Here is a 19,062-nt window from a genome sequence, read left to right on the forward strand (position 1 = left end):
GACACATCTCAACATCACCTGTTCAGAGGAGACTGCGTGAATCAGGCCTTCATGGTTGAATTGCTGCAAAGAAACCACCACTAAAGGACACCATTAATAAGAAGAAACTTGTTTGGGCCAAGAAACATGAGCAATGGAAATTAGACCGGTGGAAATCCGTTGTTTGGTCTGATGAGTCTAAATTTGAGATTTTTTCCCCCAAGTGCCGTGTCTTTGTGAGACGCAGAGTAGGTGAACGGATGATCTCCGCATGTGTGGATCCCACCGTGAAGCATGGTGGAGGAATTGTGATGTGTAGGGGTGCTTTGCTGGTGACACAGTCAGTGATTTATTTAGAGTTCAAGGCACACTTAACCAGCATGGCTATCACAGCATTCTGCAGCGACATGCCATCCCATTTGCTTTTGCGCTTAGTGGGACTATCATTTGTTTTTCAACAGGACAATGACCCAAAACACACCTCCAGGCTGTGTAAGGGCTATTTGGCCAAGAAGGAGAGTGATGGAGTGCTGCATCAGATGACCTGGCCTCAACAATCACCTGACCTCAACCCAATTGAAAAGGTTTGGGATGAGTTGGACCGCAAAGTGAACGAAAAGCAGCCAACAAGTGCACAGCATATGTGGGACCTCCTTCAAGACTGTTGGAAAAGCATTCCAGGTGAAGCTGGTTGAGAGAATGCCAAGAGTGTGCAAAGCTGTCATCAAGGCAAAGGGTGGCTAATTTGAAGAATCTAAAATATATTTTGATTTCTTTAACACTTTTGTGGTTACTTCATGATTCTATGTGTTATTTCATAGTTTTGATCTCTTCACTATTATTCTACAATGTAAAAAATAGTAAAAATAAAGAAAAACCCTTGAATGAGTAGGTGTGTCCAAACTTTTGACTGATACTGGTCCTTTCTTGGGAGTTTTTCCTAGCCACCATGCTTCTACACCTGCATTGTTTGCTGTTTGGGGTTTTAGGCTGGGTTTCTGTACAGCACTTTGAGATATCAGCTGATGTACGAAGGGCTATATAAAATACATTTGATTTGATTTGATTTTGATTTATTAGTGTATAAAAATCTGTAAAGCAAATGTATTTGTTTACCTTTTGTTAATAAAATCGATTTTCTGCTAACAGATCCCTCTGTAGGTATGAAATGAGCATTTTGAATCCCGTTGCTGTGTTCATGATTACTGGCTAATTGTATAACTAATAGCTATGTGTTTGTAGGTCGACTGAGGTGAATGAAGCTACAGCAACCAATGTTTTAATGGCTGGGGTAATTTTTGTTTGTTTTTGCTGTTCTCCAAATAGCATTTTAGAGTTTTTAAATTGTATAGAAATGCAGTAAATGATCTTAAAATGTCTTTCACCCCCCCTCACTAAAACAGATCCTGGCTAGGGCCTTGGAGTCAGAGGCTTGAGGGGTATACTACAAAGCAGGATGAAGGAGTGAACCAGCTAACTAGTCGTCTGCTAAATGACTTAAATGTAATGTAAATGTATATGTTCTGATCTATATGTTCTGATTCTGGTTTAGGAGTATACCCATCTGGTACAACAGATTTACAACAGCACATTTTATCACATGACTGTGGTTGTTTTGGGGTATACACAAGTAGCAGAATTCCCACAAAAAAATGACCAGATAATCATACTAGCCTATGATAGGTCAAAGAGCACCCTGATGGACACCGGCTCTTCCATAGCAACAAATTATATTCCACAGCCACAAAGTTCAAATTGGCTATAAAAATGTGCTTTTTGGTCTTAATTTGAGGTTAGGTATAAGTCAAATCAAATCAAATTGTATTTGTCTGTTTGTAAACAACAGGTGTAGACTAACAGTGAAATGCTTACTTATGGGCCCTTCCCAACTGTGCAGAGAGAAAATTTGAGGAATAATAGAAAAATAATTATCAGGAATCACGGTAAGCCCCAATTGCAGACTGTGTGAAGTAGCAATGTTTATTGTAACCACAGGGGCAAGTAAACAACAGGTCATGGCAGGCAGGGGTCGAATATCCAGAGCAGAGGCCAAGGTACAGGACGGCAGGCAGGTTCAGGGTCAAGTCAGGCAGAGGTCAGTAATCCAGAGGTGAAGCCAAGGTACAGGATGGCAGACAGACTTAGGGTCAGGTACAGGCAGTGGTTAGGCGGACGGGGACAGGGTCAGGACAGGCAAAGGTCAAAAACCAGGAGGACAAGAAAAAGAGAGACTAGGGAAAAACAGGGGGTGAGACAAAACGCTGGTAGGCTTGAACAAACAAGATGAACTGGCAACAGACAGACAGAAAACACAGGTATAAATACACAGGGGATAATAGGGAAGATGGGCGACACCTATAATGGTGTGGAGACAAGCACAAGGACAGGTGAAACAGATCAGGGTGTGACAATAAAACCACAAAGAATAAATACAAAATGAGTGATGGTAACTTGGCTAAGGGTAAGTACTGAGTCGACATGCAGGGGTATGAGGGAATTGAGGTAGATATGTACATACAGTTCATTTGTAAAGTATTCAGACCCCTTGACTTTATCCACATATTGTTGCGTTACAGCCTTATTCTAAAATGGATTACCTTAATTTTCATTCCTCGTCAATCTACACACAATACCCCTTAAGGACATAGCAAAAACAGATTTGTAGAAATGTTTAAATGTATAAATGTACAAATAATAAATGTATAAATAATAAAAAACTGAAATATCACATTTACATAAGTATTCAGACCCTTTACTCAGTACTACCTCGAGTCTTCATGGGTATGATGCTACACGCTTGGCACACCTGTATTTGGGGAGTTTCTACCATTCTTCTCTGCAGATCCTCTCAAGCTCTGTCAGGTTGGATGGGGAGCGTCGCTGCACAGCTATTTTCAGGTCTCTCCAGAGATGTTTGATTGGGTTCAAGTCCGGGCTCTGGCTGGGCCACTCAAGGACATTCAGAAACTTATTCTTAAGCCACTCCTGCGTTGTCTTGGATGTGTTCTTAGGATATTAGTCCTGTTTGAAGGTGAACCTTCGACCCAGTCTGAGGTCCTGAGCGCTCTGGAGCAGGTTTTCATCAAGGATCATCAAGGATCTCTCTGTACATCATTCTATTGCTCCTGACTCCCAGTCCCTGCCACTGAAAAATATCCCCACAGCATGATGCTGCCACCACCATGCTTCACCGTAGAGATGGTGCCAGGTTTCCTCCAGACGTGACGCTTGGCATTCAGGCCAAATAGTTCAATCTTGGTTTCATCAGACCAGAGAATCTTGTTTCTCATGGTCTGAGAGTCCTTTAGGTGCCTTTTGACATACTCCAAGTGGGCTGTCGTGCCTTTTACTGAGGAGTGGCTTCCGTCTGGCCAATCTACCATCTATTCTCCCCCAATTGCTCATTTTGGCCTGGCGGCCAGCTCCCAGGAAGAGTCTAGGTGGTTCCAAACTTCTTCCATTAAGTTTTAAGAATGATGGAAGCCACTTTGTTCTTGGGGACCTTCAATGCTGCAGACATTTATTTTTTTGTACCCTCTCCCAGATCTGTGCCTCAACACAATCCTGTCTCGGGGGGAGATCTACAGACAATTCCTTCGACCTCATGGCTTGGTTTTTGCTTTGACATGCACTGTCAACTGTGGGACCTTATATAGACAGGTGTGTGCCTTTCCAAATAATGTTAAATCAATTTAATTTACCACAGGTGGACTTCAATCATGTTGTAGAAACATCTCAAGGATGATCAATGGAAACAGGATGCTCAATTTTGAGTCTCATAGCAAAGGGTCTGAATACTTATGTAATTAAGGTATCTGTTTTTATTTTTAATAAATGAGCAAAAATGTCTAAAAACCTGTTTTCGCTTTGTCATTACGGGGTATTGTGTGTAGATTCATAAGGAATAAAAATGTATCTAATCCATTCTAGACTACGCTGTAACGTAACAAAATGTGGAAAAGGTCAAGGGGCCTGAATTCTTTCCGAATGCACTGTATTACTATGCGTTCTCAAGTCTAGCTTTCCGACGCTCGCAAGCCGTTACTACCAGGACAGTTTATTTTACAAACATTCTGACAAACATTGTGATTTGCCACATAATATGGATCTTGAAAGGGAATGTTATGCATTTTTGTGAGCTGAGTGGGCATTCTATGTTACATGTCTAGTTTGTCTAGTTCTATGTTTGGCCTGATATGGTTCTCAATCAGAGGCAGGTGTTGTCACGCCTTGGTCATAGTGTTTTGTGTTTTCGTTATATATTTGGTCACGCCAGGGTGTGACATGGGTTTATATGTTGTGTTTCGTATTGGGGTTTTGTAGGCATTGGGATTGCGGCTGAGTAGGGCTGTAGCATAGGTTTGGCTGCCTGAGGCGGTTCTCAATCAGAGTCAGGTGATTCTCGTTGTCTCTGATTGGGAACCATATTTAGGTAGCCGGGGTTTCACTGTGTATTTCGTGGGTGATTGTTCCTGTCTCCGTGTTAGTGTTCACCAGACAGGCTGTATAGGTTTTCACGTTCCGTTTGTTGTTTTGTATATGTATTAGTATATTTATGTATTTTGAAGTTATTTCATGTATCGCAATCATTCATTAAAGAACATGAGTAACAACCACGCTGCATTTTGGTCTGACTCTCTTTCGACAAACGGACGCCGTTACAGGTGTTCGTCATTGTCTCTGATTGGGAGCCATATTTAGGTAGCCTGGGTTTCCCTGTGTGTTTGTGGGTGATTGTTCCTGTCTCTGTGTTTTGCACCAGATAGGCTCGGTCACTTTGGTTTTTCTTTTTTACTTGTTTTGGAAGAAGAGAACGAGCGCCATTCTCCTGGCGGAGATGGTGCTAAATACATCAACACGGTCGGTCCCTGGGATTGGGCTGGCCAACACGATTCGGTTTGCTTGGAAGGGGAGATACATGGATAACGTCTCCTCAGCAAGGCACCTCAAAGACTCCCTTGGGTTTTGGAATGGGAGGAGAGGCTTCCAGGCCCTCCTCAGAGAGGACCCAAAGGGACATGGTGGCTACCTCCATCTTCCTGCTATGTTCTCCCTAGGGACTGACAGGGGGACGTTGTTTTATGCACGTCAACCCCCATTTTGCAGGCGCCGTATGGCCTACGGTCACATATTCGCCTCGTGCAGTACAAGAAAATGCAGATTTTGTGCATCTGAGGATCACGAGGCGAGAGATTGTGACAAGCCTAAGACGTGCCATGGGTGTGGCTCGTCAGCACACCTGTGGCCGGGGAGCCCGGCCCGTCAGAGGTCATATGCGTCTGCGGCTGGGGGGGGAGCAGGAGCGGGGGATGGGGGAAGAAGAGGAGGGGAAGGAAGCACGCCTCATGACCAGAGTACAGGTCCAGAGGAGAAGGCCACAAGGAAGGAGGAGGAGCCAGAAGCGGAGGATGGAAGAGAGAAGGAAACGGAAGGCACGGGAGTAGGAGCACCAGGAAAAGCGGCGGAAGAAGGCAACCGAGTGGAGGAGCATGAGAGAGAAGAAAGCGAGGGAGGAGTGGTGGAGAAGGAGACGGTGGAAGAGCAAGTGGACTGGGGGGGAAAGTGCCCTGGTGGAAGAGATGAGGGGTATGGTGGAGGAGCTGGCGGGGGGGGAGGGTGGTATCTCTCCACTGCCGCCATCACCAAAGAAGAGTATGAAGAGGAGGGGGCGATTGGCCGACAGTGAGGGGGAGGGGATGGCCAAGAGAGTGATGGGGGCGGAAGAAACCTCTGGGTTTCTGCTGGTTTCCCCAGGCCCTCAACTTCTGGTGGGTGGGGACACACCTAACAAGACTCAGGACTGGGTACAAGAGGAGGTGGGGAGTTTTTTGTTTGGGGACAGCCTCCCCAATTTTTTTCCAAACCAGCTGCAACACTGGGGAGGGGGAGGATTGTGGGGGTAGACCTAGGGTGCAGGGCACCCCGGAGCCAAACACTATTCCTGCATCCTGGGATGGTGTGATGGAGGAAGAGGGGGGGGATGTCGGGATTACGGATGGTGTTCTCACCAGTAGATATGGAGCAGGGGAGCATCGGGTGAGTCTCCTGTTTATGTTTTTTTTCTGTCTGGGTTTAGAATTTGAGTGTATTACATGTTTTTATTTTTTCATGGAGTCTAATTTTACTTTTGTTAGTTTAAATGTAAGGGGTTTAAGGGATTTTGTTAAGAGGAGGGCGGTTTTTAGTTATTTGGAGGGTGTGGGGTTTGATTTTTGTTTTTTTTACAGGAGGTTCACCTGAGGGATGGAGGGGATGTTAGTAGGTTTAAGAGGGAGTGGGACAAGGGGGAGTCGGTTTGGGGTGTTGGGGGGGTGCACTCATCGGGGGTAGGGATTTTGTGTGAGCACAGGGAGGTAAAAGTGGAGGATTCTTTTGTGGTAATGCGGCGGAGGGTTATAGGGGTGGATGTCACAATAAGGGATTGTAAATTTAGATTAGTGGTGGTGTATGGGCCACAGGTGGTGGCAGACAGGAGGGAAATGGTGGACTGTCTGACGCCCCTATTTGTGTGTCACAAATAGGAAATTAGTGATAGGGGGGGATTTTAATACAGATTTAGGAAGAGGGGGGGGATAGCAGTGCGGGCGCCATTGCCAGGCTAATGGCTTGCCATGGTCTGGTAGATGGTGGTCTGCACACTACTCCGAAAATGGACGGTCCTACATGGCGCAACTCCAGGGGGGTTGAGCGGATGCTCGACTATATTTTTGTACCCAGGTCTTTGGGTAAGTCGGGGCGGCTGTTGCCTGTTTTCTTTTCGGATCAAGACGGGGTGCACCTGCAGGTGGGGTCGCCAGTCTGCCTCTTTGGTAGGGGGTGCTGGAAGCTAGATCGGGATGTGCTGGAGGAGCAGGCTTTTGTTGACGGGTTTTATGGTTTCTTTTGGAGGCTTGAGGGCCTCCGGTCCATGTGCGAGGGGGTGTTAGAGTGGTGGGAATTAGTTAAGGTGAGGATTAGGGCTTTTATAATAGGGTATTGCAAGAGGAAAAAAGGGAGGAGAGGAGGGAGGTGGATCGTATCCAGAGGTTAATTGAACTCGAATACGAGGCAGGCAACCTCGGCGGGTCGTTTGACTGGGAGAGATCCGCAACCCTAAAGGCGCAGCTCAGGGAGTTGCAGGAACGGAAGGCTCGAGCTTTCTTTGAGCGTGGGCATAGTGGCTTTCTAGAACATAATGAGACTTGTTCTGCTATGTTCTTTAAGTTGGTTAGGGCAAGACAGAGTAGGAAGGTAATGCATGGTGTTAGGGAAGAAAGAAGGGAAATAGATGTAGAGCAGGGAAATGTGTTTTTAGAACACTTGTCCAGGCGGTTGCCGGAGGACATTAGAGAAGTGATGGAGGCCCAGATCTCACTAGAAGAGGTTGAGAGCGCTCTTAGGAGGATGGGAAAAGGGAAGGTGCCTGGGATGGATGGGCTGCCGGCTGAGTTTTATCTCAAGTTTTGGGGTATACTTGGACCAGTGGTCCTCGAAGTCTTGAAGGCCATCCTTGAGACGGGGGTCCTGGGGGGATCAATGGCTGTTGGTGTGCTGTCACTTTTATATAAGAAGGGGGAAGTAACAGACCTTGGCAACTGGCGGCCGTTGACCATGCTGTGTGTAGATTACAAGCTACTTGCAAAGGTTTTAGCAGACCGGTTGCGCACAGCCCTTCCCTACGTCATTCATGAGGATCAGACGTGCGGGGTAGAGGGCCGCTCTATTAGATGGAACCTACAGTTAATCAGGGACTCCATCGCTTGGGTTGAAGATAGAGGTCTGCATTTAATGGTAGCAGCGCTAGATCAGGCGAAAGCCTTCGATCGCGTGAATAGATCCTTTTTATTCAGAGTGTTAGGTCGATTAGGATTTGGGGAGAAGTTTATAGGATGGATTCGTACATTATATGTCGGAGCGGGGTGCCGAGTTAGTGTAAATAGTCACTTGGGTGACGTTTTTGACCTCTCGTCTGGGGTCAGGCAGGGGTGCCCACTCTCGGCTCTCCTCTTCGTTCTGTACATGGAGCCTCTGGGGGCTGCCATTAGGGCAGACACAGTGGTGGAAGGTTTGCTGATCCCTGGAAGTGGTGGGATGCGTGTTAAGATGACGCAGTACGCTGACGACACTTCCTTGCTGTTGTGCAAGGACTCGTGCCTGACAAGGTCCCTTGCCATCTTTGGGGATTTCACCCGAGCATCGGGAGCAGTTCTGAACCATGCAAAGTCTTCCGTCAAGTTTTTCGGAAGATGGTGCGGTAGAACGGATGTGCCTGGGGGGTTATCTCTCTGTGAGGGAGCCCTGAGGATTCTCGGGGTCCATTTTGAGACCTCCGGCTCAGCGACGCTAAACTGGAACATGCGTATCGCTGTGGTACAGAGGAAGCTAGCAATGTGGAAAGCTAGGTATTTGTCTTTTTATGGGCAAAGTCCTGGTGCTAAAGGTGGATGTGTTGCCGTCTCTTTTGTATTTGGCAAACATCTACCCATTGCCGGCTTGTCTGAGGAGGCCTCTAGGGAGGCTTGTGTTTCAGTTTATGTGGAGTGGCAGGTGCGAGTGGGTCGCCAGGGCACGCATGATCTGTCCCATCGGGCAGGGAGGTAGGGGGGTACCACATTTCCCCCTCAAGCTGGACACAATTTTTGTTTCTTTCTTGTTAACGGAGCTTGCTCAGCCAGTGATACACCCGTCCGGTTACCTCCTGCGGGTGTTTTTCTCGTATCAGGCGAGAAGCATAATGGTGTGGTCTAACACGGGTCCTCGGGCGGAACAGCTGCCGTGGCACTTTGGTCATGCCAAGTGGCTGCGTGTGCACCCTGAGGTTGAAGTTGCCCGAGTAGGTTTAGATCATAGACACCTGTACGAGGAGGTCAGAAAGGCAGGGAGTCCGGCGCCTGTAGTGGGCATCTCGGAAGTGGTCTGGGAGGGAGTGCAGGTGCGGGGTCTGGACAACAGGCTCAAGGACCTGAATTGGTTGAGCCTTCATAAGTGTTTGCCGGTACGTTCCATCTTGTACCGGTATAATTTGGTGCAATCCCCCACCTGTCCAAGATCCTCTTGTGGCAGGGAGGAGACTGTGCGCCATGTCTTTTGGGACTGTGCCTTTGCCGGAGTAGTATGGGCTAGGGCACGGGTGTTGTCAGGTTTGGTAAAGGGGGATTTTGTATTGACGTGGGCCAGGTTAGAGAGGGGTGTAGGGAGAGCGAGAGGGACGGATAGGGACAGGTTTCTGCTCTGGCTTCTCATGAGTCTCTTTAAACGGGGGCTGTGGGAAGCAAGGCAGAACATGGTGAAGACAGGGAGAGATTGGGGGGGTGGAAGGGATAGTGAGGAGGGTGGAAGGAGATTTGAGGGGGAGGATGAAGAAGGAGGAGAGGAAGTGGGGGCAGCATGCTGCTCGGGAGAGGTGGAAGGGGGGGTTTAGGGCTGGGTGTCATTTAGATTTGTAAGAGGATAGATTAGGGACGGGGAGATAGGGAGAGGTATTCTGTAGTGTGACGGGGAGGGAAGATGCTCCCCTGAGGTTTTGTTTGGGGTTTATGTTTAGTTTAATTAGTTTATTTAAAATACCATTATTTGTGTATGTATGTAAATTATGAGTTGTAAAGAATGAATGGTATTGAAGATAATAAATGATTTTTTATTTAAAAAAATAGGACTATTTTTGGTTTTCCCCGTTTATTGTTTTTGTTAGTTTATTCATGTCTAGTGTCTTTATTAAAGAACATGAATAACCACCACGTTGCGTTTTGGTCCGCCTCTACTTCACCACAGGAAAACCGTTACAATTGTAAACTTTTTTTTCAGTGGATGTAGGCGTTTTTGCCATGTCACCGGGTGTTATTCATCAACTTCCACAAGAAACAAAAGTCATAAAATAATCAAATATTTACAATCTCTTCATTATTTTATAGTCCGAGTACAATTCTCTCTCATCAACGTTTTTTTGTGATTATTGTAGTTATTATTTTATGTTATGTTATTTTATGTCCCTAGCTCATTCTTGGCCACTCACATAGCTATGGCTAATGTAGGCTCCAAATTTCCACCCTGTTAGTATTATGCTCAGGTTGGAAAATGCGCCCAGAAATGTTCTGTGCCTGAGCTTGTGCCTGATGTTGATCAGTATGTTTTTCTGAGAGTCAAACATGTCCCTTTTCCGATATAATAGTTAAAAAAAACAGATAGCAAAAGTTGTGATATCCAAAAGGCACTGCATCGTAGGAGTGACCTGGCTATGGAAGCTACTGACGACAGGGGAAAATCAAAGCAAAATGACGCAAATGTTCCAAATAGCCGTCTGTGAGTTCGGTAGGTTTCATATGAAATACAGCCTGTTTTCACAGTAGCCTAAAGAGAAAAATAGAACAGATTTAAAACTCTACTCGGAAACGCATTCTTCCAACTGCGTATTAATTTACAACAAGTCAGTAAACCAATCGATCTCAAAAGCCGCAGTGAGTGACAGTTCTTTTATATTAGCATGACAGCGCTATCTTTTTACTACCATGCGCAGCACATGGCAGTTGTAGTCCAAGACCAAACGTTGTATATTCCTTTCAGGATGTGATGTCCTCTCAAGAACTGCATTTACCATAATGGAGCCAACTGTTTTCAAGCTGTCCCCGGATGTGTGTTTGTGTTGTAGTAGCCGGCAGCCTGCTATTAGTTGACAGGCGAGCATGCATCACTTTATTTCAATCACATCTCTCTGACAAATAGGCAGCATTGAAGAGATTGGGAGAAAATTGCGTAGCCACTTTAGGTAAGCTTCAAAAACAAATCTATCACAATGTATGTGCATTAATTTATCAATGTTGTTAATTTCTTACATGATAACAAAAGTATGACTTGCTGACTTGACAAATGCTTAATCATTTAGGCTCCAAATCAAATTGGTTTACTAGGCTTTAATTTCAAGCTACCATGGCAACATTTAGATAGGCCTATTGATAACACAAGCATAATATTAACTAAATGATCATCTTTTCAAATGTATGAGGTTATGTTAATTTTAAGGGGACAGTTCAGCCCAAGTTGGAGCATTTATCAATGAATCTAGGCTGTAATAGCCTATGCCATGTCATAATACGTTATAACTTTATCTTTTAGATTAATTATTTTTGTAAAAGTTTGTTTATTAATCCCGTAGGCTGTCTGAGGTGTAATCTACTTTTAAATGAAGCAAACATGTCAATTACCCAGTAATTACAGTGACAGGTTAAGATGCGTAGACAAAACAATAATGTACCATAACAATGTTGCATAATCTTTGGGTGATCACAGCAACATCATGACAGCAACAAAAATCCTGTAGGCCTATATTCCATACTTCACTATCATCGTTGCTTGGCTGCTGGCTCAGATCTCTCACACTCTCTGTCCTGCTTGTTTTAGTATTTTCAGAAACGATTCTGGCATGGACAGTGAACGCTCATTTCACAACACTTGGAAATCTAATATTTGCTCCTGTCCATCAACTACACTCGAAGAGGTTTTGCCATTCATCAGAATGTTACCAAGAATAGCTTTAGGCCCTTGACCTCAATCCATGATATTGCAAAATATTATGCCACTGCCTGTAGGCTTCCAATTGGAGATAAAAACACACCAGCTGATGTACATCGACCATCTCTACTTTTTATTGTATTTAAGATCAGCTTTAAAACCATAAACTGGATGGCTTTTGACCAGTGCAATGAAAGGGTCAATATGTAGGTAAGTAGGCTAAAGGCTATGGTATGCCTACATCCAAAGATTTCCAATCTGAATAGTAGCTTTCAACTAATATTGTAATTTAGGCTTACTACAAGCATGTTACTTTTAAAGAATATAAAACTATGGAATAGTGTAAACCAAATACCCTTTAAAGCAGATCCCACAGTAGAAGTAAAATGACAACATTGCTGTTTTTACTTCATCCATAGCTTGTTTTATGGCCTTAATCTCAAGCATACTCGCGGTGTTGTTTGTTATGAACATTGGGACATATGCGTGTCTGTTACAGTGAACACATCACATTCCTAAACTTGTACAGCTATCATTTTTCATCAGCTGTTCTCCACTGGACTGGAACACATTTCACATTTCCACGTCATGTTTTCGTCTCTACAGAGCTCCTAATTGCCATGGAAAATCAGTCCAAGGTGGAATTTCGGAATGTGGGACAGATGTATTTCCCCCAAAGTAGAGTGGAGTGCCACTACAGCCTTACCTCTCATCATCACTGGACCAACAAGGACTGGATAGGCCTCTTCAAGGTGTAGTAACATTCACAACTTACCTGTCTTCCTGCAAATAGTACATTTCACTCCTCTTGTAGGGATCACAAGATTTTCCTGTTTGACTTTTTTTTAAATAACCAGAGTGATCACTATAAAGGTATTTTAACAGCATTAGTAGGATTTTGGAAAGATTACGTTCCACATTTGTTTTTATCACTAAGCGTTTGTAACATTGGTTTTGATGTTTCAAACAAACAAACACTTCCAAAAAATCACAAGGGTAGCCTATTATTGATATGAACAATATAGAGAACTACTCATGTCTCACTCAGGCTGGCTGGTCATCAGTGAAAGAGTACACCACCTTTGCATGGGCACTCACTCCTGAGGGGTACACCGAAGGAAATAATGCCAACTGCTGTGTACATTTCCAAGGTAAGAATGCATCCATCATGTCAGATTAGTACAGGAATGAGAAGTACCCTTTAAGGCTGGGTTTACCAGCAAATTAGCATATTTTTTGTTGTTGTCAACTAATCAAACCCCTTGATGTAGCATACAATTGACTTAAAATGGGTAAATATTATACTCAACACATTTGATCAATTTTTGGGGAAGAAAATATGATAAACCAAACAGGAGAAGTGAAAAATAAACGGTACCCCCACTCCATATCTCCTCCCTCTCCACAGCCTCTTACCTGCCCCGCCCCAGTGCGGTGGAGTACCAGTTTGTCTATGTGGATCAGGGAGGCGAGGTGTGTGCCCGCAGTCGCCAGTTCACCTTCTGCATTTCCAGGCCTCTGGATGAGCTGGAGACATTGACAGAGGAGCGGGATGAGGAGGGCGGAGAGGGGGACGGAGACGACCTGCTCCTGGTGGTGCCCAGAGCTCAACTCCTGCAGGTGGGGATGTATGGATGGACAATAGCTCAGTTTCACTTAACTTCTTTATAAATGTGTCATACTCATGTTATAATTTGTCCAACATGAGAACAGTTTGTGGGTATAATTAATGCAGACGAGCGCAGTCTATGTTAATTGTTTGGTTCCTTGAGGATACTCCATACAAGTTGAGGGTTTAACAATTCCTGTTTTGATCATTTCCCTTTGAAAATAGTAGTTGCATGCGGGAGCGTGGCGCAGCAGTAGTCCTGGAATCTGTCAAGCACAAAGCCGATGTCGGCATGGGTTCGAATCCCACTTCAACTACCATGTTCCACCTGTTCTCACCTATCAATTCTGTGTCCCACTCTTACATTTGTACCTGTCTAAAAATAATCCAACATGTGAGGAGATTGGAGCTCACGGTCCCTCTTTTAAAAAAGAGAAAAAATGAAAATTGTTGCACTGCTTTCAAGCATTCTTTCATGGACCCCTGGTTCTTCTCCCTTTCTCTCTCTCTCTCTCTCTCTCTCTCTCTCTCTCTCTCTCTCTCTCTCTCTCTCTCTCTCTCTCTCTCTCTCTCTTTCTCTCTCTCTCTCTCTCTCTCTCTCTCTCTCTCTCTCTCTCTCTCTCTCTCTCTCTCTCTCTCTCTCTCTCTCTCTCTCTCTCTCTCTCTCTCTTTCTCTTTCTCTTTCTCTTTCTCTTTCTCTGTTACGATCAGACTCGGCTGGATGAATGCCTTAGAGAACAGGCCGATTCAAAACAGGCCCGGGAGGAGGCAGAGAGGGAGAAGGAGAGAGAGGAAGAAAGGAGCAAAAGGGCGAAGGATGAGTGGGAGCGAGAGAGGGAGCGGATGAATGAGGAGATCTCTGAATTGAGGGACAACCTGAGACGGAGCTGCGACAGGATGGAGAAGGTGGAGGGGAAACAGAAGGTATAACAGTATATGTACACTGGCTAAATGGATGATAGATCAGCAGACAGTAACTGGTACAGTAGACACAGAGCTTAGAGTAAAATATTTCCTTATACTCCAGAATTCTACATGTTGTAAATAAATGGATCTGGATTGTTTACAACTGCTTAAAAGCTTAAATATATCTTGTTTATATGGCCATAAACCCTTTCATCAATATTCTTCTCTCCCCCCAACACTGGAAGGATATGCAGTCCTCTCAAGAAACCTTGTCTACTCTATTGGATGAGAAAGCTGAGTGCCTGCAGCGAATCAGAGGGCTGGAAGATGACATAATGGTTCTAATTCCGAGAGGGAAGGAGACAGAAGCTGAACTTGAAAGGTAACTAAGTATTTGTGAAAGAGAAGACTTTGACTCTGTCTTTCTTACTTTCTCACGCTTTGAGACATTTTGTTTTGACCCACAGGATGAAGGAGAGAGTGAAAAAGATGTCCACTCAATTGAGGGATGAAGAACAGGAGAGAAATAATCTGCAGGTAACAATAGTGTGTAGTTTCCCTCTCGTGCAGGAATACAGCTAGTTCAAATCCCTACATAGCCTACTCAGCCCTGACGTTGGTACTTGTGGAATTGGGCCAGGACAGCAGATCTCTGGAGCCAGGCAAGATCTAACGACAGGTGTCAGCTCCTAGTACCCAGTGACCTGAACATTGGGTGTCAGCTCCTAGTACCCAGTGACCTGAACATTGGGTGTCAGCTCCTAGTACCCAGTGACCTGAACATTGGGTGTCAGCTCCTAGTACCCAGTGACCTGAACATTGGGTGTCAGCTCCTAGTACCCAGTGACCTGAACATTGGGTGTCAGCTCCTAGTACCCAATGACCTGAACATTGGGTGTCAGCTCCTAGTACCCAGTGACCTGAACATTGGGTGTCAGCTCCTAGTACCCAGTGACCTGAACATTGGGTGTCAGCTCCTAGTACCCAGTGACCTGAACATTGGGTGTCAGCTCCTAGTACCCAGTGACCTCAGCAATGGGAAGAAGATGATTAGCCATTTAACTTAACACAAGTTTATAGAAATCCACATAAAACATACTAACATCTCCCCTTATCCCCCAGGTGGAGAACGGGGCTGTGCTGGCTGAGCTGAGGGCGATGCAAAAGCGCTTTGGAGGCCAGCGAACGCGGGGCAGAAGGTCTGAGGCAGGAGCTGCGTGAGATGGGGGCTCAGCAGGGCCACAGCCACGCTGAGCTGCACCAAGCCAGGCTGCAGGCCGCCCAGCTCACCCTGCAGCAGTCTGAGGCTGACCTGGCCCTGAGAGAGGGACGCGCCCACTGGGCCCAGGAGAGAGAGACCTTCCAACAAGCATCAGAGGTTAATGCAGTGGTTACTGGATAGGGTAGCACTACAATTCACAGCACAACCTCCAATACAAACATATACAGCACAAAGCAGAGGTGGGGGTAACCCCGTAATACAGAATTGGTGCAGCAGAACAGAGGGATAATGCAAGATCAAAAGCTGAGTGATTTGCTGATTCCTATTAGCCCAGTCCAGATTGACTGGCACCTGTTTTTTTTTACTCAAGGTTAATGCATAGCACTACGATTAATTCAAACAGCCCCTTTCTGAGCCCTACTTCTGGATCCAGCTAAGTTTCCTACTCCATTGAGGATTATGGCGTAATAAGGCTCCAACTCGTCTCCGTTTCACGGATCCTGAGCATATGAGCCAACAGAGCTTAGCCTATGTGGATCAGACAACCACCTATTTCAGTTAGCATACAGCCAATCTTTTCTGTATTTATGAATCTTGTGTATGTGTATCCTATTTTTGATCTATTAATCTGTCTTTCCTTGCTGTAGCTTGATAAAGAGAGGGTGCAGAAGTTAAGCCGTGAGATGCAGCGGAAGGAACAGTGGCTCCAAGAGGAGAGGATGGAGAGGCAGAAACTAGAAGTGGAGCTTGGAAAAGAGAAGGATTGCAACAGGGTAAATATTGTCAATTGTACTGCAATAGGTAGGCTATATTTCATCATACACAAACACATAGACCATATACAACTATTGGTACACGAAAACATACATGTCTAAATATAACTGCCATCACCATCGTGTCACTAATCTGTGCCCTCATCGGACATTCAGATCAGATCGGATTTCGGGAAACTGTTTGCTGAACCCCAAATAAAAAAACATCCGTGACTACTTTCACACAAACACAAACAGACAGACACAAATAGATATGCCAGCAGCCTGGCATCAACACCCATTCATCACACACTGCTCCCCACAGTGAGTCACACAAGGCTGTAAATCACACTTACCCCACCGGCCATCGCTTAACACACCAGTGCCCCCTGCAGGTGCTGCTGAGCGATGCCCGCAGGGAGGTGCAGGAACTGAAGGCCAGAATGAGAATGAACCAGAAGGAGAGAGAGCAGCAGAAGATGGAGAGACAGGCAAGTATCAGGCTATTTGCTGTTTATATCGGGTGTCTCTTCTTTATGTCTATATATTTAACTGCTGTTATGTGTGGCATCACTGATCAAAATAAGGTTTAAAAATACTTTTTAGTGATGGGTTTGGTTGAGTTAACCATGTTGTGGATGTTTCCATATCTGTGCTTGTCAAGCCCTGTAATGGTTGCTGTGTACACATTCAAATACACACAGGACCTGCTGGACTACATGCATCAGTTGGAGCAGAGACTGGAGGTGGCTGCAGACAATAAGTGGAATGAAGTGGCTCTCTACTACTCAACCAGTGAGTGATACTAATACCATAGAGGCTAATGTACAGACCCAATGCCAGGAAAACACAGTGCCCATTCTAGTCATATACAGTATAGTACAGATGTCGCTCCATTCTTGGATGCTCATGACATCATATTTAAAAGACACCATGTCTTCCTTTGCAGCTCGTGGCGCTGACACTCCATCTCAGGATGAGACACCCTCTCCTGAGGATGAGATGCCTGCATCTCCCCTACCCTACCGGAAACCCAGACTACACTACTGGAGCGACGCCCAGGAACGCTCCTCTCACCGTAGTGTGAAGTGTCTCCAGACTGAGACGGTAGGCCACCATATCACAGACAATGTCAAACTAAATACCACCAAAACACAGAGAATACGTAATGGAAACAGCTAAATATAAGACTATAGCACATCCGAAACACAGACCAAGCATTTTAATATCAACAAAACATACTGACATCAAATCAGTTAAAATCACCATATCAATATCCCTGAAATCCTCACTGGACTTGTTTTATTGTGTGTGTGTTTCTGTATGTGTGTGTATTCTATCAATCTGGACTAAGGATGAGGAAGAGCAGAACAAGACCAGTAAGGGTGAAGACACACCACTGATTCTGCCAGACCTCACCAACCCCATGCTAAGGTGACTCTTCTGGCCTTCGTCCCAAACACTCCTCCATTTCCAACCGAACCGATATCTATGCTGACTGTACATACACAGTGCTGACTGCTGTTAAAACGACCCTGTTCCTTTCCTTTTCTTGTGTTATAATATTTAAAGCACTGCAGCAGTGCCAATGAATTAAAGAACAGCGGGAATAAGAGCATCTGTAAAAGGATAATGATTTTCCTCCCCAAAACTAATGTGAGTGTTATAGAGGTAATGCATCAGCTGGAGTAGACCAGTGGGAACCCACTGTTCCTAGGCCATTATTGAAAATAAGAATTTGTTCTTAACTGACTTGCCTAGTTAAATAAAGGTAAAATAAAAATAAATAAATAAAGACCAGTGCTGCCTGGAAGCAGTGTGGGGATGATCTATCACTAGTCACACATTGTTCAGTATTCACCACATCATCACTACTTTTTTTTCTCTCTCTCTCTCTCTCTCTCTCTCTCTCTCTCTCTCTCTCTCTCTCTCTCTCTCTCTCTCTCTCTCTCTCTCTCTCTCTCTCTCTCTCTCTCTCTCTCTCTCTCTCTCTCTAACCATTATAACTATTATGCCCTTTCCCTCTCTCTTTCATGCAAGCATCCATCCTCAGAGCATCATCTAACTATTTCTCTCTTCTCTTCATCTTCCTCTTTCATAGTGAGTTTGCTGACTGCTCCCCCTTGTGGTAACAGCAATGAGGACAGAGGACAAGTTGCTTGATAGTTTACAATGTAGGCCCTATATTATTGTTGGCTACAGTCAGCCATGCAGACAAACTGCTGTAGAGATACAATATGTATACGATTATGAATCTGGCTTGGGATGTTGTGTGTGATGAGTGTGTTTTTTAAAAGACTGTATTGGTTGTGAGGTGAGTTACTCTATAAAAAATATTCTAACAAAAAAAAACAATTTGGCACTTTTTCTCTTAGAATTTTTTGTTTGTTTACATTATATTAGTGGTTTGGTTGAGATTAAATGTTGGAAATTAAAAGATGTTTTGCATGAAAGGTGACTATTGTGCCATGTTCATATGAGCACAGTCTCAACTGATGTTTGCATAGAAATGGAACAATGGTTTATTAGGCCATACAACTTAGCAGATGCTAGCTGTATACCTACATTTGAAATGAGAGGTTTCTTATTGAAAGCAATGTGTCTATTTGAAAATGTTACTATTTTTATCTAGGTATGCATTTTCTCTAGGTGCTATAACTAGCCCGATTTGTGAGTAGGCTTTAAAAATGTTTGTAGATTTGTAAAAGTGTTCACAGGAGTTATAGAATGAACAAGTTGTGTCTATTGGTTATGTGGTTTTCTTTTATTTAATGATTCATCCATTTAACTGTGAAGTTTACTTTCTGAGTGCTTCACACGGTGTAGAGTCGTTTCTGTAATAAAACACTACCTGTTTATTGATTGATGCTTGTCTCCTGTGATTTTTATGAGGTACTGTGAAGACAAACCATTCATACACTTTATCACAGAATGTCTGGATGGAGAGGAGGATCCATCTGACTGTCTGCTCCTCTGCCTCTGATCCTCTGCCTCTGCTCCTCTGCCTCTGATCCTCTGCCTCTGATCCTCTGATCCTCTGCCTCTGATCCTCTGCCTCTGATCCTCCTGATCCTCTGCCTCTGATCCTCTGATCCTCTGCTCCTCTGCCT

General features: G+C 44.7%; 1 pseudogene; it reads left to right on the forward strand.

Moving 5' to 3' along the window:
* Positions 1-10,602: 10,602 nt before the first annotated feature.
* LOC124019507 lies at positions 10,603-18,814 on the forward strand (annotated as a pseudogene).
* Positions 18,815-19,062: the final 248 nt, after the last annotated feature.

Source organism: Oncorhynchus gorbuscha, linkage group LG03 (genome assembly GCF_021184085.1).
Source record: "Oncorhynchus gorbuscha isolate QuinsamMale2020 ecotype Even-year linkage group LG03, OgorEven_v1.0, whole genome shotgun sequence".
Classification (NCBI taxonomy): domain Eukaryota; kingdom Metazoa; phylum Chordata; class Actinopteri; order Salmoniformes; family Salmonidae; genus Oncorhynchus; species Oncorhynchus gorbuscha.